A 24,754-nucleotide genomic window follows, 5' to 3' on the forward strand; every position below is an offset into this window, starting at 1 on the left:
GTAGTAGCTTTTAGTGTAACTATCACTTGAATAGTATACTTTGTACCAGTTAAGTAATTTCTCTCCTTACACCCTCCCATCCTTCCACCCTTCCAAGTTTCTAATGTCTGTTATTCCACACTCTGTGCGCATATGTACATATTATTTAGCTCCTACTTACAGTGTGAACATGCAGTGTTTGACTTTCTGTTTCTGACTTATTTCACTTAAGATAATGGCCTCCAGTTTCATCTCCATTGCTGCAAAAAATGAGACACTGATTTTATAACTAGGATTTCCGATTTATATTCATATAAAAATTTGTCTTTAGGTTTTTGTCTTTCTGTCTTTTGGGGGGTCAGGTGTGGGCATCAGTTTATGCTAGATTCTTGATTTCTAAAGCATTCCATCCTTTTCAGTGCTCCAGAGACAAAATATTTGAAAGAATTCACCTGTGACCTGGGTTTGGAATGGTTGTTCTTAGAAAATAGTTTTAAATGTCCCAAATATTTGCTGACAAAATTATAGAATGTCTAGGATTTGCTTAAAAAGAGCCTCAGGAACAGCATGGAGGGAGGATCTGTGGGAAGTGGGAGTGTTATGAAATTCTTGAGTATATGGGCTGGTTCCTTGTGCATTGTTTTGCTTTTATGCATGTTTGACATATTCAAAAAAGTTTCCAAAAATGAAATCACCTGCAAAATGTTTTCAGTGGCGCTTACAGATTTTCTAATGCCTCTAGTAATTTTGGTAATTTACATATTATTAGGAAATAATGAGATTTTAATATTCTTAAACATGTGCTTTTATCAAGTCTCCTATGTCTAATTTAGTGCATTTCTGTTTTATCTCTTAATAAGATTAGAGTTTCACTTTAAAATCATCTTTCTAACTCACACCTCTGATCAGACTACCCACCTGTAGGCAACTACTTTACTTCCTCAATTGAATTTGGAATTTATTCTGGGGTAGGCAACAAAGCCTTCATGCCCTGACCCCAGGTGCCTCTCAAACCTGAGCCCCAGCTTTGTTTTCTCTTCCATTTTCCCACACTCCTAAGAGACACTTGGAAATTCTTCCTCCTCAGCCTGGGGTGCTGTCAGCCGTAGAACAGTGTCCATCTTCTCCAAGACCCCCACAGAATGTTGTTTCTCTTACGCTTTCCACAGATTCCCCCTTGTTTCTCTCTTCTGTCCCTTCTCTGAACCACATAATGTTTTGTTGAGACTGTGGTGTAGCCTTAATTGTGCTATATTAGGTTTGCATGTTTGGAAACCCACCTTGTTCTTTTTTCCACCTATTCTACTAGCAGAGGCCTTCGCCTTCAAGGGGCATGGGGAGAATATTTTTAGGGTGAGCATGTAGAAACAGGTTGCATATGTGCCTTAGGCCCGCAGTCTTGTTGTATGTCTGAAGCACTGAAATAGGTGCTCATTAGATGTTTGTAGGATGAATGCTGAGTGAATGCAGTGGGCAGGATACAGGCAGGTGATTGGGAGCCCAGTAGGACTGATCCTGGTGGGATTAGTGGAGAGAAGTAGTGGGAGATCACTTGGGGTCACGTTGTCATTCACAGTTTGTGAATGGGAGCAAATAGGGCTGGTGGTGACTGCAGGAGGCAAAGAACACGTACACAGGCAGTATAAAGAACTCTTGCTCTTCAGGGGTTACCACAACAATGTGTATCTTTCCCAACTCCTAATTAGGAGAAATGATGTTTGTGTTAAGGTAACAGAAATATGCTCCAAAAGTACTTTCTCATTATATTGAAATCATTTTATCATCATTTGTTTTACTGCCATTACACCACAAGGACTATAATAAAAGCTTTTAGAAAAACAGTTGTCTGAACTTCAAAGCTGTTTGCATAGAGGACGTTTGCTAGAGTGTGCTTTTCCTCTATTTACCCTGGGGTGAGCTGACTGTGGCCTTCCCCTGAAAGATCACAGGCTATTTTACAAGTTTCCTTATGAGCCGTTCAGCTTTCTTATAAGCGTGAATTACACCAGGGAACTCATTTGGGTGGACAGAGCCCAGAAATGTCCTGTTTCAACTGGTTTGTTTAAGACGGCCATCAACATGTGCAGGTAGGGAATGTAGACTTTCTATTATGGGGCTTTTTAAGACTCTAGACCATCGTTCAAATTAATTTCGTTAGCCAGAGTTTTAGGCCTTTTGTCCAGTGTGCTCATTTGCTTCTTGGTTTGCTGGTATTATTCGGATCAAAGCAGGTCTGTCACTGGAGGAAAATGGCCAGCATCCATAACAATATGTACAGTTACTGTTGTTTAATTGAGTAGATTGCCTGTTTGATAATTACTATTCTGTAGTTCTTGTGTGTGTTTTGAGGGTGAGGGAGGAGGGACATATGTGACATTTGTATATTTGCAGGTGAAAGAGAAAAAAAAGGCCTAAAGAGGGGGCATAATTAAATATGCTTTTAGATTGTCAAGCTTCCTTTCAGTCCTGTGCTCTGTGTGTTTGATTCAAAGCTATTTAGAGAAAGTCATCATTTGACCACTGTGAGATTTCTTCCCTGTTGTGCTTCAGGCCTCAAAGAGCTTCCCCAAATAAATTGCAGACCGTAAATTGTTATCACCAATTATATTGGCAGATATCAAAATGATTTTATTAAAGAGCTATCCGAAGATGTAAAAGCCTATCTTGACAAGCATGCAGCCATGGGCCGTATAATCACTCAGGAGGCATGATATAGAGGGAATTGAGGCACATGCGGAACCTTTGGTCTAGTCTGACTTTCATCACTTTGTGCAACAGAATATAGAGTTGGGAAACTCCATCTAGGATGCAGAATTCTAATCACCTGTATACAGCTCCAAAGCAAGGGTTTGAATTAATCATTTCTGCATTTCCAAGACCTAACATGGCATGATGTGGAAGCAATAAATGTTTATGGACTTGGATCTAATTCTGAATAATTGATTATAATATCATACTCCAGGGAAATTTGTAAGGGCTGCCACACTGAGGTTGTGCTTGCAAATATGAAGTGCAAATTGGAATTAATTATCCTGGTCTTTTTTGGGGAAATACTTTCTTTTGTCAATCCAGATGAGTGATGAAAAAGTACCCTCTGGATTTGAATTAGCTGGATAATTCCTGACTTTGCTCGAGCTTTAAACTGGTAGGAGCTTTAATGGCTATTAATTAGTGTGAAAGCTCTTTATTCTCTGAAATTTTTTTTAAAGAGAAATCTATCTTGATTGACAGATGGATTCCTCTGTTTTATGTTTTATTGTTTTTGAAGAAAGGAACTTTGATTTCCTGCCAGGGAGCTTTCATAAAAGGACCTTAGCATGCTGAGCCCTGATTAAACATCAGGGAGAAATGATGATTCTTTTGTATAGCTCTCCCCTCAAAGGTGAAGAGACCTAAATTACAATGACTGTAAGAGAGGTGTCTGCTGAAGGACCATATTCAACCATAGGAAAAATTGACCATTGCATAGACAGCAAGAAGATTGGGATGCAAATGCCATTTTCCTCTACCTTATGAATACTTAAAGAAAATTTGTAGAAGCAAGGGTCATATTGCTACTTTATTTATTTATTTGTTTGTTTGTTTGTTTATTTATTTATTATTTTTGAGATGCAGTCTAGCTTTGTTGCCCAGGCTGGAGTGCAGTGGCACAATCTCTGCTCACTGCAACCTCCACCTCCTGGGTTCAAGTGAATCTCCTGCCTCAGTCTCCGGAGTAGCTGAGATTACAGGTGCCTGCCACCATGGCCAGATAATTTTTTTTTTTTTTTGTATTTTTAGTAGATACAGGTTTTCACCATTTGGTCAGGCTTGTCTCGAACTCCTGACATCAAGTAATCCATCCACCTTGGTCTCCCAAAGTCCTGGGATTATAGGCATGAGCCACCATGCCCAACCCATAATGCTACTTTAGAGAAGAGAATATCCGTTTAACCTAGAGAGTGCTGTAGAGCATTTACCCACATAACTGAAAACTTTTTATAAGGTAAAATAGAATTTAATTTTTATTTTTATTTAAGGATCCTGCTAATTTTAGCAGATTTTATTTATGCAACCTGACAAGTGTTTGTGTAATTAAACAGCTCACTTTGTTCTGAATTTACTATCTTTGCTTCCAAATCTTTTATTGTGGAAGTCCTACTTATTAACCCTGCCTTCTCAAATCAATTACGAAGTTAAAGGTGTAAACTGAAAAACAAAGCTGGTTTATGAGCAAGGTTGAGTACCAGAAGGAATGGAGTTCCTTAAATTATAAGAGTTCAATCCCCAGGTTTAATCTATAGATGTACCCTGACTGCCACTTATTAGTCATGTGGCTTTGGGCAAGGTTTTAACTGCTCTGAATCTCAGTAAAAGTATATAAATGAGATAATAATATTTACCTGACAGAGGGGTTGTGACAACTCAGTAAGATAAAGTGCATAAAGGGCCAAGCATGCTCTGGATTTTATGGCACTGCTTGTGGCAACAGTATTGTAATGTAATGACTTAAAAATAAAACTAACCAAGGAGATTCTAATTGATGATTGGATCATTGTGCTCCCTCTTAGACCAAGAGATAAAAATAAATTACTAGAAAATTTTTGGGTCAATGGCAATTCTTCTTTTAGCAAGTGTAAGATGAATGTGATCATATATCCTTTACTTACTTTTGGCTTGACACAAAACACATGCCTAAGCTGATCAAGAATTGCTTAGAAAGTAAATGCCAAATTATTTTATCTCTCACTTTTTTTCTTGTCTTCATGAACTGAATTATTAATATCCTATCTGCTATAATTTTTATTTTCTACATAAAGGAGAATGGTCATAGTCTAAATATTCACCTCTGAGAACTTAAAGGTAGGTCAAATGTTCTAAAATTACAACACCTTTGCTAAAATGTCTTATTCTGACTATTAAAAGTAAATATGAACTATGTTGAGATCAGCTTAATATGCTAAAAATGAGCTATATTTGGGCTGCTATTAATTACTGAGAAATAAAACAAATTAAGTTCAAGAACATTAAAAATCTACCCGACTTTACATGTTTATTTACTTAGTCATTATTTTTGTATTTTAAGTAATAGACTTCGTGTCTTTGATTTACAAAAAAATTGATCGGGAATTTTGGAGGTTCCATAAACTCCCTCTCACCGTTGCCTTTAGTTTCCCCTAATTAACATCTTGCTTTGATAATACTGTAAACCAAAAATAAAATTCCCCCTCAACTGACTGATGGATCCCCTCTTGGCCATGAATATTCCAAAGTAAACCTGAAAAGGGAGTTCAAGCCAGGATGGGAAGAGGGGTCCAATGTGCCTCATTATACTCTCCTCTCTTTGGAATTCAGACACAACTAATCAGCATTAAAGCTAAAACAGAGATCTTAAGACTGAGAAAACAGACTCCTCATAGCCAAAAGATACCAAATTCCAACCCCAAAATAATAAATCTAAGTGACTTTTATTATAAATGATGATAAAATTGGTTTTTACATATGGATTCATAATTGTCACCAAATCAGTACATCCTTACAAGTAAATCACACCTTGGGTTCAAACAGATTCAACTATAAATCTTAAAAAAATATATTGACTTCATAATAAGCTAAACTGTACTTATTGTCACTTAACCACTTTGTGAAGCAATTTATCCATTAGTTATTTTTAAAGGAAGTAACATATTATGTAGCATCTACAGTTTAATGATGTACATTCTCGAGCATTTGTCCTTAACCCCAGCAGCAGGTTACCACCACTTGGAAAGCTTTTTGCCAGAATATCCAGAGCCTGTCTCCCCTGTAGGGATTCTGATTTAAAGAGTCACTCCATCTCCCTCCTCTTTCTCAGGTAGTGCCGAGTTTCCCCAGGTGATTGCAATGTAGACCCAGGGTTGGGACCAACCACATTTGGGTCTTAAAAACCTCAATACTGATTCAAGCCAAGAGATATTAAAACAAATTATTTGAAGTAGCTGTATAAAAATCCATCATAAAGAATTAAGTGCTTTATTTTAAAACATAAAAGCTCATGGTTTATTAAATATTGTTGTTTTGGTTGCCAAATTATAAAAACACGAAGCAAATATAGGAATAACATGAAACTCCCCTCCCTGCCCTACCCTTATGGGTACATGGGTAGATTCCATGCAGTAGCAAAAATGTATAAATTTCCTAAATGTCCACCAATAGAGAAGTGATTGAGTAGGTGTCAGGTATAATCATAATAAGAGCCATAATCATATTTTAAAAGGTTTAAATTTTAAATAAACATATCTCTATGTACTGAAATGAATTATATACATTATCTGTTAGAAAGTAATGAGACAAGTTAAATAGCAATTTTTTTTTTTTTGAGAGTTTAGCTCTGTCACCAGGCTGGAGTGAAGTGGCCTGATCATGGCTCACTGCAGCCTGGCCCTCCAGGGCCTAAGTGATCCTCCCACCTCAGCCTTCCAAGTACCTGGGACCATAGTCACACACCACCATGCCTAGCTGATTTTAAAATTTATTTGTAGAGACAAAGTCTTGCTATGTTGCCCAGTCTGTCTTGAACTTCTGGGCACATGCAGTTCTCCCACCTTGGCCTCCCAAAGTGTTGGGATTACAGGTGTGAGCCACCACAGGGCTCAGTCACTTTTGTTTAAATTGACTTTTCGGTCAAGCAGAGTGACCTACGTCATGACATGGAAAAATTTAGTCAATTATGGTGAACAACCTAATAAATATTTAATTTTGTGTGCAGACAGCCTCATTCTCCATCTGTTCATCTCCTCTTCAATGTTTCTAAAATCCCGGCAATGCCAATCTAACAAAAGTTGGATTCATCTCAAATGGACCTTGATCATGTGCCTAAGAATTAAAACATAATAATCTTTTGAGAAACATCTATGAAAGATACAGTATGAAATGTTGAGAAGTGAGTTTGTGTAGCATCCATACCATGCTTGGATTGAATTCCATTTCCATATACCCAGTGGCCATTTTGCATGGTGTAGCTGGGCTATGGAGCCTGGGCTCCTCTTAATGGGTTGGGTGACTAAAACACATTTTTTTTTCTTTTAGGGGATATCCAGCTCCTTCAGCAGGCTCCTCTTTCCCAAGTTGAGGAAGAAGTTGACTACAGAAAGTTAGCATGCTTGTTCCCTTGAACAAAGGCAGGTTCAGGAGGGTAGTGAAGCTCCAGGCTCCAAAAACTCTTTGACTCTCATGTACTCTATCCAGTGGTTCTTAATGCCAGGCACAGCAGAATCAGCTAAGTTTATTCCTCAAAAATGATGGTTGGGTTTATCCGGCCAGGCATTGCTAGTTTACAAAAGTCCACCAGATAATTCTAATGTGTGGTCAAGACTGAGAACTATGTGTTTAATTGGGTTCATTTCAAGAATACTGTAAAAATCTTATCTGAATACTAAATATCCGTAAAAGAAACTTCAGTAATCAGGCCAGGTTTTTGAGTTTTTCCAGATTATCCTAACTACAGGGGAAAGAGACTTTCATAGTGTATCCCAGAGTCTCTGCTTCTGCTTTCAGCCTCAATGCTCTGGGCCTCACTGCTGCCTTGGAGTATTATAGAGGGATTATAGCAGGAGTGATCTGTGGAGCACAGAACTTTATCATTACCTTTTGTGCTGCTGTTGATAGGACCTCTCGATGCTGCATGCAGTCACTGCCCAGGGTGCAGCTGGGGAAGTCGCATTCTGTTTCAACCCAAACTGGTACACCGCAATTCAATTCTCATAACCATCTGGAGTTAGTGCAGACCCCGTAAGTTAAACAGTATAGTCTCCAGCAAGATGGTCCTCACTTCATACTCAGAGGCTGCAAATCCCTGAGGTTCCCACGACCTCCCTGAAGCTCAAAAATTCACTAGAATGACACAGAATTCAGGAAAGCATTATATTTACAGTTTTATTGTAGAAGATACAACTCAGGAACAGCTGAATGAAGAGACACACAGGGCAGTGTTTGGGAGGGTCTCAGACAGAGCTTTTGTGCTCTCTTCTTGTAGAATAAGGGCTTGTCACTATTACCTGAAAAAAAAAAAAAAAAACTTGGTTCATTTGCCTGGTAACAAACGACCCTCCAGGAGAATGTAGATTTTGATCTATAGGAGTTTTATTACTTATCCCAAGGTAGGAGAATACCAGGAGTATTCTCCAAAGCAGTGTCTCCCCAAGGAAAAGTGACAGGTGGGTTTTTATGGGGTTATGGAGAGGGGAGAAGGTGCATCATCGCACATAGAGGAGTGACACCAGTGGTGCAGACTGAGTCATTATGCCAGCACATGGGTTACATGTTATGGTGATGAATCTGTAGCTCCTCCCAGTGTAGAGACTTTAGCATGGTAATGAGGAAGGTTCACTCAGATTCATCTATAAGTTGCTGGGATCTGTCTGGAATTGATTCCAGCCGACTAGGTATTCCATTGAAGATTTGTAAAAAACAGGCTGCAAAGTGGGAGGCTATAAAACAGGCTGATTTTTCAAGCTGGTTAAACTCCTATAGTCCCTGGAGATCCTTGCTGTCTACTTACATCACTTTCCTGGCACATCAATGTTTTCACCAAGTGGGAAGTTTCAGCAAACTTCCCTGTTCCTTACGTAGACATAATTGATTAAACATTGGCCCCATTATTGAACTCAAGCTCCAACTCCCTCCCTTTTCTGGAAGTCAGGCTGGTTCAGAGCTTTAACTCTCTAATTACATGTTAGGTCTTTCTGTTGACCAGCTTCCATCCTGAATCATCTCATCTCATGAGTATAAACTCAAGTTGGATCCAAGGGATCACGAATATCAAAGACACTTCTGTTACTTGGGAAATTCCGAGGATATAGATTCTGTCTTCCAGGAACCAGGTTCAAAGGCCAGTTAAATTCCTTATTATGCAACAAAAGGTTTCCCTGAAACCAGACTTAGAAGTCTTGAAAGAGGTGGGGGATTCAACTTCCACACAATCCCTGGGTTCTAGAACAAACGCTGTCATCACAGTCCGCCCCGGTCCACCATTTTGGGTGGACCTCTCTCTTCTTGGGAACTTTTTCAAGAATCAGTATTCAGTCTTCCAGGAACTCTTCATTTTACTTCTATACCTTGAGATTTATCACCTGACGGTGCCCATTCTTGGATTTCCACACACACACTCTTCTTACTATTCAATCTCTAAAAACCCAAACTAAACAAAACACAATCAGACAAACCTCACCTTTCCCCCTTTTCCCAATAGTACTTGATTGCCCATTAACAGGAGATGAAGTTTCAGAAGCTGCTCACTCCCATTCTCAGAGAGAATGAAGTGTTTACTCTGCATGCACTTTTAAGAAGCCAGGCAGAAAGCTTTTGTGTTTCATTCTTCAAGAGAGATTATGACTAAAAACAATGGCATTACACCTCCCATTAAAAAGAGTCTGAAATCTGGGCAATTCAGGATAAGGCATGTGTATAAGCCATTCTTGTGTTGCTATGAAGAAATACCTGAGACTGGCTAATTTATAAATAAAAGAGACTTAATTGGCTCACAGTTCTGCAGGTTTTATAGAAAGCAGGATGCTGACATCTCTTGGCTTCTGTGGAGGTCTCAGGAAGCTAACAGTCATGGTGGAAGACAGTGAGGCAGAAGCAACCACGTTAGATGGCAAAAGCAGGAGAGAAGAGATTGAGAGAAAGGAGAGAGAGAGAGGAGAGAGAGAGATTGAGAGAGAGAGAGAAAGAGAGATTGAGAGAAAGCGAGAGAGAGAGGAGAGAGAGAGAGGGAGAGGAGATGCCATATACTTTTTAATGACCAGATCTTGTGAGAATTCAGTGTCATGAAGACAGCACCAAGCCATGAGTGATCTACCTCCATGATCCACACACCTCCACCAGATTCTGCCCCCCAGCATTGAGGATTACAGTTCTACATGAGGTTTAGCTGGGGACAAATATCCCAACTATATCAGCATGTAATCTACTGCTTGACATAGGTAATAAGTGATTCTTCACAATCCTTTCAAAACCATTTCTGAATTTACTTTGGAATCTAAAGTTAATTTGGAACAATACATTTTATCAAATTAGCTCCAAAGTGATATTTACTCATGCATCATCCCTCTGAAATGTACTCTGCAGGTTATATGCTGTACAATCTTTCTGTCTTGAGTATTTCAATTACCTTTAAGCAAAAACAATGCAAGAAAGCTTTAGTCATTGCTGAAACTGTTATAGATCACATAGATTTATTTCCAGTTTTCAGTGTTGTTTTTTAAGATAGTAGGTGTTTGATAACTTCTAGTCACCATCTAAAGGGTCATGGTCTTTCTGATCTTTTTGATCATAAATTTGTTCTTTCTGGCTGGGTGCGGTGGCTCACTCCAGTAATCCCAGCACTTTGGGAGGCTAAGGTGGGTAAATCATGAGGTCAGGAGTTCAAGACCAGCCTGGCCAAGATAGTGAAACCCTGTCTCTACTAAAAATACAAAAAACATTAGCCAGACATGGTGGCAGGCACCTGTAATCCCAGTTCCTCAGGTGGCTGAAGCAGAGAATTGCTTGAACCCAAGAGATGGAGGTTGCAGCGAGCCAAGAATGCACCACTGAACTCCAGACTGGGCAAGAAAGTGACACTCCGTCTCAAAAAAAAAAAAAAAAAAAAATTATTATTTCTGATCACACATGACTCAGGATATAATGAAAGAGAATCAAACCTCTAAGAAAGGTGGACTGAAGCTAGCACAACAATATGCTTGCTATATGACCATGGCAGACTTCTTTCTAGAATCCTTCAGATCCATGATCTTATCTAATTATGTATAAACCCCACAGCAGCTCTGCAAGATAGACACTTATTTCCCAATTTTATAGATCAGAAAATTGAAGTTAAGGAGATACATTCATTAATGAATGAAGTGATAAGTAGTAGACATAGGATTCAATTATTTTGATAATTCAAGTTTCTTCCAAAGTGTCCTATGAGTAATTGTTTCTAGGGTACTCTGTACAACATATACATTCAAGCACCTCTTCTCAGTTGGTAAGTTTGTAAAGTGTTTTCCTCATTGGTACAAGATGAAAGTGTATGCCCAGTAGGTTATTAAAAGTAAGCTAACTATAAGATTCATTCATTCAGTATATTTTTTATTGAGTAGCCTGTATTTCCGCTACAAATGATGTTGGCATATATGAATTGCACTCATTGTTTTTTCTATTTAATAAACACTGAACTATATCATTCTACAATAATGCGTGGTGAAGATGGTTAAAAGTAGTGACAGAATAATTTGACTTTTTAGAGATCTCTAATTTGTGAAATTAAGGGAATGATTTCTTCTACCATTAGGTCATAGATATTGAAAACCATTTGGATATTGTTTAAACCAGTTTAATTTTATATAATTTATTTCATGAGCTTTGAAGTCCATATCTTCAATGATCATACCAGATAGATCCCCAATTCAGAAGTTATCTTGCCTCTGACAGTGCTTACAACAACTAATAACCAGGTTCAATGACAGTGATCCAGTTTCAGCAGGTACTGTAATTGCAGATTATACTGTTCATGGTTTCTTCTTTGTGTGAATAGTAAGTGTATGAAATCTTGAGTCAACATTTCCTTTTCTGTTGCATAAACAGTGCTGAAAGCTTAATGATCAGCTGGAGAAGAGGCGTAATGAATAGTTGCAGCATTGTTCATTAAACACCGTGGTGGTTCTTTCTTTGCCATCATTTCATCTACGCTTGAATTTTGCATTTCCTTCTATTCTGTCATTCTCCTTGAGCATCGGACACTCCCCCTGAGGTAATTGCTGTGACACACATAAAACTTCCATCATACAACAATGGAAATGTCTCTCCTTCTCCTTGAGCTCACTTTATTGGAGAGACTGCACTTTTGATGATGGCAAGTCTGTTGAAAGTGACTCATCCAATCATACTGTAATAGATGGAGAGATTTCTTTAGGTATATGTGGCCTTTTGCACAATTAAGCACTGTATTGCTTTTCAGTAAATTAAGAGTAAAATTTTAAGTAAATTGGGTTTGGAATTGGAATTTGCAATTTTTTGCTAAAATTTATTTTAGATCACATTATATTTTTGGTAATTTTGTTTCTACTCTTACATACCTTGTGTTCTAGATATTGACAAATCATGTTCTATTTGATGAATTACGTCTTTAAGTTATTGATATGTTACTATAGGTAGTGTTTTCATATCATCTTCAGTAGCCTGTTGGCATATTGTGACAACATGCTATTCATATCTCCCCAGGGCCATGCCTCAATTAACTGCTGACATGATAAGCGGCCTTCACTCCAGAAGTGGATTCCAAAACACATGTTGCAATGAATAGAACTACTTTGTATTTCACCCAAAATATTTAAGCCATGGCTCTTTATTACATTGTGTTCTTTTATTCATGTATTAAAGCTTTGGAATTTGGTAAAGGAAAAGATTCCCAGAGACTGCTATTGAAATTTCCTAGTACCCTTTGGTTTAAAGTATAGAGGAACAATTTTCTAGATAAATATGGAATTCGCTTTTTTATGTTGTTCTTTAGAGAGCTTTAGCCTGTTTGGCACTAAGTATAATTATCTGCAAATACGAGTTTGTTTGGCAAGATACCCAAGCATCCTTAGGTATTAATATGTCATTTTGGGGAAGATAACTCAGTGGAGTTCTGTCATTATGTGAATAATTTGTGATGAGTAATTTCCTAAGCAACATCAGAAGCACCAGGTAACGTTTTATTTTGTTTTTAGTTTGCAAAATGCATTTATTGTATAAGGATGAAAGGTAAGTAAGGAAAATATAGGTTTTATTAGCTGAGAAACTTCAGAGTCAGGTTATACTTAGGTGGATTTAATTGCCATACTTTGTTATAGTGGCTAAAGTAGCCCATTTATCATCTGTGGCCTATTTCAGGGAACAACAAAACAACAACAAAGAAACTGTGGATAAAATCACCCCCTTCCCACCTTTGTTATTCTTCTTGATGCCTATTTGACAGAAGGATTGAGCACTTTCTGTTTCTGTTGCATGGGCCACTCTCCTTGAGACTTCTCCCACAGTGTTCATATCCCTGCTGCAGGATCACGTCCTCTGATGAGCCTTTCTAACCAAACTGTATAACACTTTGTTATACAACCCTTTGTTCCTCCTTGGAGTCGCTTTCACTGTCCAGCTTCTCAATTTACCCAGTTTTTTCTTTCATTACACTTTTCAGTGTCAGAACACACACACACACACATACACATACACAATTGCCTCTATTAAAGCGTCAGCTCTCTGAGGGTAGGAACTGGTTTGTCTTACCCAGTGTTATGTCCCCATTTGCACAGTAGTGGCGTGTTTCAGTTATGGTTCTGCCTGTGTTCCCCGTGTAAGTGGGCAGACATTGACAAAAGGAGATCGATTATACTTCCTTGTGTTATGTGCCTATGGAAAAATAGAAGAGAGGGAACAGTGGAGAAAGTGAATAATTTTACCTGGGACCTGGGGAAAAAACTGAAAAGAGAACTGACATTTTAATATATGTCAAAAGATTGAGAAGAGGCTGGGGAGAAATTTAAGAAGGAGAGTTTTACTCAGAGCAACTTGGATAAAATCTCTGAGTTGGAAAAGAGTGTGGAACATTCAAGAAGCAGTGGACCGAACTGTGATTGGAGTTCTATTCCCAACAGTTGCATAAGGGAAACTGAAATGAGGTGGATCTGGAGAGGTAGCTTAGAATTAGGTTTTGAAGGAGTCCGTGAAGGTTACTAAGCACGATCAGCTTGGTGTTTTATGAGTGTATTCTGATAACTGTGAAAGATGGATGGGAGGAAATCAGGAAGGGGGTCAGGAAGTAGATGGTGTGAGGATGGCCGTGTGTACAGAAGGGAGTGGGATAATCACAGATGGCTCACTAGAGAATATTCGAGAGAGACCCTGTGTCAGCTACGATTTGTTTTCTTCGGCTGATTAGGGATATTATTTTGGTTTTGCTCCATAAGGTGGTTGGGGCCTAAGCTCTTTCTATCTCACCACCCTGCTATAGTCAGGGTATGGGCCTTGCTGTCATGGCCCAAAATGGTGATTGGTGCTTTACCCTCCACATCTGCTCTAGGAAGCATGAGAGTAGGGTCCAGAAGATGAGGGGAGGGGAAGCCATGTGTAAATTGTCTTTTAAAAATTATTATCATAAAAAACACATAAAAAGTAAGCATCTTGTCATGTGTACAGTACACTAATGTTGACTGTATGCACATTGTTGTGCAACAGATCTCTACAGCTTTTCCATCTTGCAGAACTGAACCTCCGTTCGCTTTAAAGAGTTAGACTACTTTAGATAACTCACAAAAATGAAACCATGAAACATTTGTCTTTCTGTGGCTGGCTTATTTTGCTTCACATAATGTCCTCAAGGTTCATCCAAGTTGTAGTATATATCAGGATTTTCTTCTGTTTTAAGGCTGAATAAATTCTATTGTATGCATAAAAAACATGTTCTTTAACCATTCATCCATGGATGGACATTTAGGTTGCTTCTGCCTCTTGGCTATTGTGAATAATGCTGCAGTGAACATAGGTGTGCAAATATCTCCTTGAGGCCCTGTTTTCAGTTCTTTTGAATATATATCCAGGAATGGAATAGCTAGAGTATACGGGTAATTTATTTCTTTTTTTTTTTTTGAAGAACCTCCATGTTTCCATAGCAGCTGCACCATTTTACATTCACAACAGTGCACAAGGGTTCCAATTTCTCCACATTCTTACCAACATTTATTGTCATTATTTTTAATAATGGCCATCCTAACAGGTGTGAGATGATATCTCATTGTGGTTTTGATTTGCATTTCTCTAAAGATAGTGATGTTGAGAATCTTTTAATATGTTTATGGGCCATTTGGATATTTTCTTTGGAAAGATATTTATTCAAGTTCTTTGCATATTTTTATGAAGTTATTTTGTTGTTGTTGTTGAGTTGTAGGAGTTCTTTATATATTCTGTGTATTAACCCTTCATTAGACATGTGATTTGCAAATATCTTCTCCCATTCTCTAGGTTGCCTTTCACTTGTTAACTGTTTGCTTTCCTGTGCAGAAGTTTTAAAGGTTCATGTAATCCCATTTGTCTGTTTTACTATTGCTGCCTGTGCTTTTGGTGTGATAGCCAATAAATAATTGCCGAATCTAATGTTATAAAACTTTTTCCCTTGTTTCATCCGGTAGTTTTACAGTTTTAGGGCTTATGTTAAAGACCTTAATCCATTTTAAACTAATTTTTGTATATGATGTAAGGCTAGAGTCCAACTTTGTTCTTTTGAATGTGGGTATCCAGTGTTCCTAATACCATTTGTTGAAGAGACCGTCCTTTCCCTGTTGTGTAGTGTTGACACTCTTGTTGAAGATCATTTGGTCATAAGACCTAAGGGTTTATTTCTGGGCTATTTCATTCTATTGCTCTATATGTCCTTCTTCATGCCAATACTGTACTGTTTTGATTAGTATAGCTTGGTAATACGTTTTGAAATCAGGAATCATGAGGCTTGCAGCTTTGCTTTTCTTTCTTTGTTTTGGCTATTCAGGATTCTTTGAGATGTCATATGAATTTTGAAATTAAAAAAAATTCTGCAAAATGCCATTTGGATTTTGAAAGGGATTTCAATGAATCAGATCTCTTTGGATAGTATAGATATTTTAACAATATTAAGTCTTACAATCCATGACCATGGGATATCATGCCATTTATTTGTGCTTCCTTTCAGTGTACAAATTTTTGCCTCATTGGTTAAGTTTCTTCCCAAGTACTTTATTCTCCTTGATGACATTGAAAATTGAATTGTTTTCTTAATTTTCTTTTTTGTTTGTTCATTGTTAGTGTGTAGAAACACAGTCAATTTTTTAATGTTGATTTTGTACCCTGCAACACTGCTGAATTCGTTTATGAGTTCTGACAGTTTGTGTGTGTGTGTGTGTGTGTGTGTACGTGCGTGCGTGCGTGGAAAAATTGTAAGGTTTTCTACTTATAAAATCATGCCATCTGTGAACAGAGATTGTTTCACCTCTTCCTTTTCACCTGTTGTTGCCTTTTGGTTGTTTTTCTTGCCTAATTGCTCTGGTTAGGACTTCCAGTACTATGCTGAATAGAAGTGGTGGGAGAGAGGAAGAAGTGGGTATCCTTGCCTTCTTCCTGATCTTAGAGGAAAAGCTTTGAATTTTTCCTTGTTGAGTATAATGTTAACTGTGAAATTTTCATATATAGCCTTTAATATGCTTGGTAATTTTCTTCTATTCCTAGTTTGTTGAGTGTTTTTATGATGAAAAGGCATTGAATTTTGTCAAATTCTTTTACTGTATCCATTAGGGTGATCATGAGGTTCATTGTCCTTTATTTCACTGATGTAGTGTATCCCATTGATTGATTTTTCGTGTTGAACCATCCTTGTATCTCATGGATAGACCCCATTTGGTAATGGTGTGTAACCTTTTTAATGTGCTGTTGAATTCAGTTTGCTAGTATTTTTTTTCAGATATTTTGAGGATTTTTGCATAAATATTTATCATAGATATTGGTCTGTAGTTTTATTTTATGGTAGTTTCCTTGTCTTGCTTTGGTATTAGGGTAAAAATGGCCTCATAAAATAAGTTTGAATGTTTCCTCTTCAAGTTTTTGGAAGAGTTTGGGAAAGGCTAGTATTAATTCTTCCTTCCAGGTTTGGTAGAATTCTCCAGTGATGCCATTTAGTCTTGGGCTTTTTTTGTTGTTGTTGTTAGGAGATTTTTTATTACTCATTTAATAATCTTACTAATTATAGAGCTCTTGACATTTTCATATTTTCTTGTTCATTCTTGGTAAGTTGTGTGTTTGCAGGAATTTATCAGTTTCTTCTATGTTTTCCCATTGCTGGTATATTATTACTTATAGTAATATCTTATTAATCTCATTATTTCTGTGGCACCATTTGTAATGCCTCCTCTTTCATTTCTGGTGTTTGTTATTTGAGCCTTCTCTCCTTTTTCTTAGTCTAGGTTAGGGTTTGTCACGTTTGTTTATCTAATTAAAAAAAAAATCTTACCCTTGTTGATTTTTTCCTATTGCGTTTCTAGTCTCTATTTCATTTATTTCTGCTATAATCTTTATTATGTTTTCCTTCTGCTAAATTTGAGTCTAGTTTGTTCTTCTTCTTTTTTCAGTTCCTTGAAGTATAAAGTCATGTTGTTGATTTGATTTTTTCAATATAAATATAGGCATTTTACTGCTACAAACTCATATTAATGCCTTTGCTGTATCCCATAGATTTTGGTATACTGTGTTTTCATTGTAATTTTTCTTGATGCTTTCTAAGTTATTTTGTGATTTATTTTTGACTCATTCATTGTTCAAGAATGTGATGTTTTCACCTATTTGTGAATTTTCCAGTTTTCCTTTTGCTGCTGATTTCTAGTGTCATTCCATTATAGTCAGGAAAATATGTTTAATATTAGTTCAGTCTTCTTAAATTTGTTAAGACTTGTTTTGTGGCATAGGATATGATTTATCTTGGAGAGTGTTTTGCATATGATTAAGAAGAATGTGTATTCTGCTCTTGTTGTTCTATGGAGTCCTCTGTATATACCTGTTGGGTCCAACTGATTTACGGTGTTGTTCACATTATTTGTTTCCTTATTTATCTTCTCTCTGATTATTCATGAGTTGTCTTTTTTGTGTTTTAGCATCAGTCTCACTCTATTTCCCAGGCTGGAGTGCAATGGCGTAATCATAGCTCAATGCAGCCTTGAACTCCTAGACTCAGAGGTTCCTCCTGCCTCAGCCTCCCAAGTAGCTGGGACTATAAGTATATGCCACTATGCTCAGCTCATGGTTTATTTTTATTTTTATTTTTTGAGGAGATGGGGGGTCTCATTATGTTGTGCAGGCTCCTAGTCTTGAACTCCTAGCCTCAAGCAATTCTCTCACCTTGGCCTACATGAGTTGTCTTTTAAGGAGAGTTTGCAGAAGCTCTTTGCAGTACATTGGCTTAATCTCATTAGCTCTCTTCGGTCATGCTTATGTGCAAAAAAGGCTGGAAAATGTAGACCAATTCCAGGTGTCATGTGTACCTCTAAAAGTAAGGATTATATTACTTCAGAAAAAGTGAACAATAGATGTGGGGAGCAGACTGCATTGTGTCTAAAGCATTAGATCTGAATCTAATATTTTTAAAGTACTGAATGTATATCCTTTCACATCTCGATTCAGATGAGGCTTTTCATTTTATGGATGGAGGAAACTCTGAAGCCTTCCCTTGTGTGTCTGTGATATATGAGCTTTTACCTTCTCATTTATGAAGTTACAATAGATATATAATTCTTACCTTATTATGTATTCTCTAAGAAGCACAGTAAAAATAAAATGAAGCTTTAAAAGTTTAAAATGATACTGCAGGGAATCCAAGATGAAAAAGATATACAATGCCAAATTACTTCCACCCATGTTGTTACATACCCTATTAACAGCATGCACAAGAGACAATTCTATTTCTAGATTTTAGCACCCCATTTCATAATTTTTACTTGTGACGACCAGAGAATATGAAGTAGGAAGATGGCCTGTGGGGAGATATTATGCATTTTCGTTATTGAATCTCACCACTGAAAATTGTGTTTAGTAATCACTTCTCCATCACCTAAAAATTGATAACAGGTAAAATTGAAACAAATTTCAGTAAGATAATTTTATTGTTGGGTACCCCACTTGAAATGTGCATTTCCGATTGGAGAGGAAGATGGATGATTCTAGGCAATTTATACTAATTTCTATGTATGCATCTATTAATTTTTGAAGAAATACTGTGAGCAAAAACTGTAAATTTATAAAGTGGGTCTGATCACAGTGGAGGAATGAAATAAAAATTAAATTGAAAGTCTCTCATGTCAGGCTAAGAGGTCGTTTTAAAATTATCGTGTTTATTTAGAAAAACTCTGTGAAATTAGTCTAAGTTAAAGAAGAAAGACAATGAGTTTTAGAGAAGTTATAACAGTGAGTTATGGCCCCTGCTTTTCCTACCGGTATGTCCAGTTTATTCACAGTGTGCTCTGCAGTTCTGGGGCATTCTGGGGAAATCTCTCCAGTAATAACCCAGGATGTATTCTTGGGGCTTGGAGAGAGAGGTAAACAGACATACTGTGGGTCAAACTTTGGGATATCCATCCTGGAACCACAGAGTTTGACACTGATTTTTACATATTGGACTTCTGCATTAGCTTTTCCCTGAAAAAAAAAAAAAAAAAAAGGTTCTGTGGCAAAAGAAACAAATCATTGCACTAAATCTTGCTACTTTTAACTCTCCTCCAGCAGAAGACTACATTTTAGAAGTCATTTTATTAGACTTTAGATCTTCTCATCCTTTTCCTTCCCACCACCTGTTTGTAGGCCTAAAATTTCATGAGTTATTCCTATACTTTAAAATATATGCTTGGTAAAGGAAGATTTATCTTTGCGCAAATGAATAATTCAGAGGCTAAAATTTCCCTGAGATTAGTTTACAAAGTGAAGACTCCAACCCAGAATTCAAATTTCTAGGGCAGCAAAGATGTTTGTGCTGTTTCCGCCACATAACAGAAATGCGGCTGGGTTTTAGTGCTCCATTGTGAACATGTTCTTGGAAAAAAGAGGTGGAATGCAAGCCCCAGCAGAATAGGCATATTGTATATGACAGATGCTACCCGCTTTCTGAAAAGACGCATAGTCCTCAGTTTTTGATGTAAGTAGGACTCATTACATCAAATCTCTCTTTAAGTTTTAAATAAACATAAAGTTGTTTCCAAAATAATACACCCCCTCTATAATTAGGTGAAGAAAACAACTGTTATCAGCCGTTGACTACACAAGATCTATATCAGTCCCTGATGCCTTCCTTGAAAATTCCATTTTTCTTATACATGGTTTGGATTATCTTAAAATTAGCTAGATTCGTTTTATATTGTGAAGATAAAGATTTCTCAAGTTTCCCAACTCTGTTGAGTCAATATTGAGCCCCTTATCTTTCCTCAACTCACTGATTTAGCTGCAGTTTCTCATGCAATTTCCAATTTTGTTTATGCTGTTTGAGGACCTCACATATAACAGGTGGAGTTTCACATTATACTAACACATAAGGACTATGAGGCCAGCAATAACTGTGTCCAGATAGCCAATGAATGGTGAATTTGGTTATGATGTAATTATCAAAATATAAATATACAAGTGATTCTGTGATTAGTCTTTTGAGGATTAATAACCAAAGAACCTAGAAACATTAGCATTAATCACATTAGTTTTTGAATATTAAAATTAGACTCTTCTAAATAAGAACATTTTCTATTGGCCAGTTTGTGTTCTCTCCCTATAACCTCTATTTTTTGTGTCACATAATTTCCCTTATCACACAGACATATTTTACACTTTATACCTCCTATTTATTTGATTATACAAGTAGTTGCATTAATTGCTGGGCATGGTGGCTCATGCCTATAATTGCAGCAACTCTGGAGGCTGAGGCAGAAGGATTGCTTGAGCCTAGGAGCTCAAGACTAGCCTGGACAACATAGAAAGATCCTGTCTCTACAAACATGAAAAAATTAGCCAGATATGGTGACACATGCCTGTAGTTTCAGTTACTCAGGAGGCTGAGGCAGGAGGACTACTTGAGCCCAGGACTTTGAGGCTGCAGTGTTCTGTCATCTTGCCATTGCACTCCATCCTGGGCTACTCTTAAAAAATAGTAATAATCAGATTCATTAAGTTTTGGGCTGTATGTGCCATCTTTAGTAATTCTGGCTTCCTATTTACTAATCTTCTGGAAAGCATCTCCTGAAATAATCTCTTCCAATTTCCCACTAAAATGGCATTGAAGAGAGAAAAAGATGAAACTTTGCAACTTCCATCCCATTTCCATTGCATACCAGCAGGCAGCCTACTGCCTGGATCTGAAAGGGGATGAATGTAAAGATAGTCTGCCTATATTGTGAATAAAGTAGAAACGACTTAACTTTCATATGACCCGTAAAGTAGACCAGTCACACTGCCCCGAGAAAGGAAGAAAAACATTTCAAGCCATTGTTGTTTGCTGCCAGCCTCTAAGGCCAAAGGCTTTATCAGCTAGAAAACAATGTGTCTCTTACCATTAAAAACATGGTACTTTATACTGTAGCTAAGGTACATTCTTCCACTGATGATTTTTTTCTTACATTTGCTCACAGCTTCTACCTCCAAGAGGAGAGTAGGGGGTGCTCTGAGGAAGGATGGGAACTACAGATGACTTACCACATTGTGACAAGTGTAGTCGCCAAAGTTTGGGGTCGTGACAGCACGAATGTGATTGCAGGTGCAGGTGTGCTGAGACGGTCGTGCTCTGGTACTGAGAGCCATAGGACAGGAGAGGGAAGGAGAAGCTCCCATCCCCATTTAACAGAGCCACAGTGGATGAGTGACTTCTGTTCACTAGACAAAGACTGTGACATCAACCTGTTTTTAACTTCAGACCTGAGAAAGGGATTTAACAGTCACCCAAATGGCAAGTAAGCAGACAAAAAGAAATCCACATGGCATGCCCAAGGACAAGCATTAGAAAAGACAACATAGGGCTCATCATATACAAAGAGCAGCGGTGCATTATCAACCTAAATATTTACAGAAAGAGTATGCTTCTGACCTACCAATGATAAACTAAAATAAAATTTTAGAAAGTCGTTGTATAGCTACAAGGGAGTTTTAAAAATTGCATAATATGCAGCATCTCAAGAAATATGTCACCATATCCTTTACTTGAAAGAATAAAAGAAAACTTAATTTGATTTTCAGAAGAAGAGTGATGAATAAAAGTGTTTTAAAAACTGAAAAATTTTAGTATAAATGGGGAAAATGTTGTTTGAAATGGTTAAACTTAAAGATACTGGTTAGAATTGTAGTTATACAACTAAATGATTGCTATAGGTTAGTAAGTGTCAGGGAAAGGAAAGTAAACAAAAGGCATTAATATGCCTCATCTTTTGTGGCAGGAGATAAAAGATGCAATTCACGCTGAACTTACAGAGACTGAAAAACAAGGCTGATATTTAGTGAGTCAGAGGGAGTCAATTTGAATTATACGATGAATGAAACTTCTACATATCCTGAGCTCTAAGTCACAGATGGAAATTATCCCTTCCAGTAAAGCACCCATGGCACATTTTCAAAAACTGGAAGTCTATTTACCACAAGTACTGTGATATAAAGGCAAAAACCCTCAGTCTGGCATGATTTAGACCTCTGGGGTGTGACTTCTTTTTGCATTTTAACCCTCAATCACCACTTCCCAGCACCAACCATAGATCCATCCAGATTCTACTACCCCTGGGCTCAAATCATGCCCACCCATGGGATGATCTCATTTCTACCTCCCCCAGACCTCTTTGCACATCCTCTGCAGAGAGGCCTTTTGTGGCTCACCTACATCTCAGGGTTCTTTCTCTTCCTGAATCCTTGTTCTGGTCATCGTCTGAATATCTCATTTTTCACAATTGGATTGGAACTTATTGCTTCGTGTCCATTATTATTATTTATTTCCCATGACTTGGTGTTAATTCCTAGAGGGTCTGGATCGTATAATCTTTACTTTCCTTCTTCCTTCTTCTCCTTACTCCTCCTCCTCCTCCTCCTTCTTCCTTCTTTTATCTCCTTCTTTCTCTTTCCTGCTCTGACTCCTCCTCCTGCTTCTAAATCTTCCCCTGCGCTGTGCTGTAGCTCACTGTTAATGCTTGGTTCACTGAATGAATGAAAACAAGAAAAGTTGTAAGAGCCTTAACCATAACACTGAGTTACATTTTGTCTTCCTTTCATGTTTTAAACTGTGATTTTGCCCATAAATGCATTCTGGAAGTTGAATCATTGGCATTTCATAGAACACATAAAATATTTGCTGTGAAAACAGAAGCGATCTTGTACTTCAAATCTTTATATAAGTAGAGTTAACTATAAGGCCACCTTTTACAGCGTGATACAGTAGGGGATGGTGTTTTGGGTTAAATTGTTTTGGGGGTCCTCTCAACCCCCCAAATTTATGTATTGAAGTGCTAATTCCCAGCACCTAGAATGTGACCTTATTTGGAAATAGGGTCATTGCAAATGTAATTAGTAAAGATGAGGTCATGTTGGAATAGGGGAGACCCCTACTTCAGCATGACTGGTGTCTTTATATAAAGGAGAAATTTGAGCACAGATGTGCACTCAGGGAGAATGCCATGTAAGGAAGGAGGCAGAAATGAGATTGATGTATCTATAAGCCAAGAAACACCAAAGATTGGCAGGAAACCACTGGAAGTTAGGAGAGAGGCCTGGACAGATCCTTCAGAATCTCTCAGAAGGAACCTCTCAGAAAGAACCAACCTTGGTTATACCTTGATCTTTTTTTTTTTCTGAGATGGAGTCTTGCTTTGTCATCCAGGCTGGAGTGCAGTGGTGCGATCCTGGCTCACTGCAACCTCCGCCTCCCGCGTTCAAGCAATTCTCCTGCCTCAGCCTCTTGAGTAGCTGGGATTACAGGCACCCGCCACCACACCCAGCTAAATTTTGTACTTTTAGTAGAGACGAGTTTTCACTATGTTGGTCAGGCTGGTTTCAAACTCCTAACCTCAGGTTATCCACCTGCCTCGGCCTCCCAAAGTGCTGGAATTATAGGCATGAGCCACCATGCCCAGCCAATACCTTGATCTTAAACTTACAGACTGCTGAACTGTGAAGTAAGTCCTGCCGTTTAAGCCACCTAAGTTGTGGTACTTTTTAATGGCAACCCTAGGAAACTGATATAAATGGTGGTTTTCTTAAGAAAAAGAAAAATAAAGGCATTCTTATATTTGTATGTTTATGTTAATTGTCCCGGAAGGCTCTTGGCAGCCTCTGAGGTTTATAGCCCAAGTATTTCTGTAGGGGAGGAAGGGATATACCACATGATGACAGGTAAGTTTTTGGTTTTCTGTAATCTGATTATAAGAAGGTTGTGTGTGTGAGTGTGTGTGTATGTGTGTGTGTTTTAAGAAGAATAACGTGCAGCTAAAGCCATGGGATTATGCTCACAGGTTGCTACACATACAAAAATGAAAATATATCATGAATACATGAGCTGTCCATCATGGGCCTGAATCTGCTAATCACCATTGTCTCTCATGCTCCGAACAGACTTCTTCATGAATTTTGAGTTATGCTTGGAAAATATCTTGCAGTTCAACAGGCCAGATGTATACCATGGGCTCTTGCTTAGGCATGGGCCTTTTCTGGCTTAGTATTGCCATCTTCCAAAACCTGATCTCTGACTGTACTAGCTTCCTAGGGATGCTGTGACAAAACACCACAAACTGGGTGACTTACAACAGAAATGTATTGTCTCATCATTCAGGAAGCTAGCATCACGGTCTGGAGTCCAGTCAGCGTATCAGCAGGGCCATGCTGTCTCTGAAACTATAGGGGAAGGACACTTTATTTGCCTCTTCCAGCTTCTGGTACCCTCAGCCAGTTCTTGGGTTGTGGTAGCATAATTCCAGTCTTGGTCTCTTGTCTATTTGCAATATCCAGCCTGTGTCTTTTCATGTCGTCTTCTCTCTATGCATGTCCATGTCCAAATTTCCCCTTTTTATAAGAACACTGTTTATATCGGATTGAAGTCCACTCCATTAACCTCATTTTAATTCCATCAGTTCTCTAAAGACCTCATTTCCAAATAAGATTGCATTCTAAGGTATTAGGGCCAAGACTTCAACTTATCTTTTTGGAGGTATACAATTCAACTCATAACACTAACCAAAATGACTTTTCAGGCTGGTGACCAGAACTGCCTGTTATCTGA

General features: G+C 37.9%; 1 protein-coding gene and 1 long non-coding RNA gene across 8 annotated transcripts in view; one reads left to right on the plus strand and one right to left on the minus strand.

Moving 5' to 3' along the window:
• NRG3 (neuregulin 3) overlaps positions 1 to 24,754 on the plus strand; it is a 1,118,981-nt gene that overhangs the window by 47,408 nt on the left and 1,046,819 nt on the right. The window lies entirely within an intron of this gene.
• On the minus strand, positions 7,847 to 8,579 carry LOC108587599. Its single transcript, XR_001906356.3, has 2 exons — positions 8,498 to 8,579; positions 7,847 to 7,994 (listed from the first exon to the last, which is right to left on the minus strand). It is a non-coding gene; the product is annotated as an uncharacterized LOC108587599 (long non-coding RNA).

This window comes from Papio anubis, chromosome 11 (genome assembly GCF_008728515.1).
Source record: "Papio anubis isolate 15944 chromosome 11, Panubis1.0, whole genome shotgun sequence".
NCBI classification, from domain to species: domain Eukaryota; kingdom Metazoa; phylum Chordata; class Mammalia; order Primates; family Cercopithecidae; genus Papio; species Papio anubis.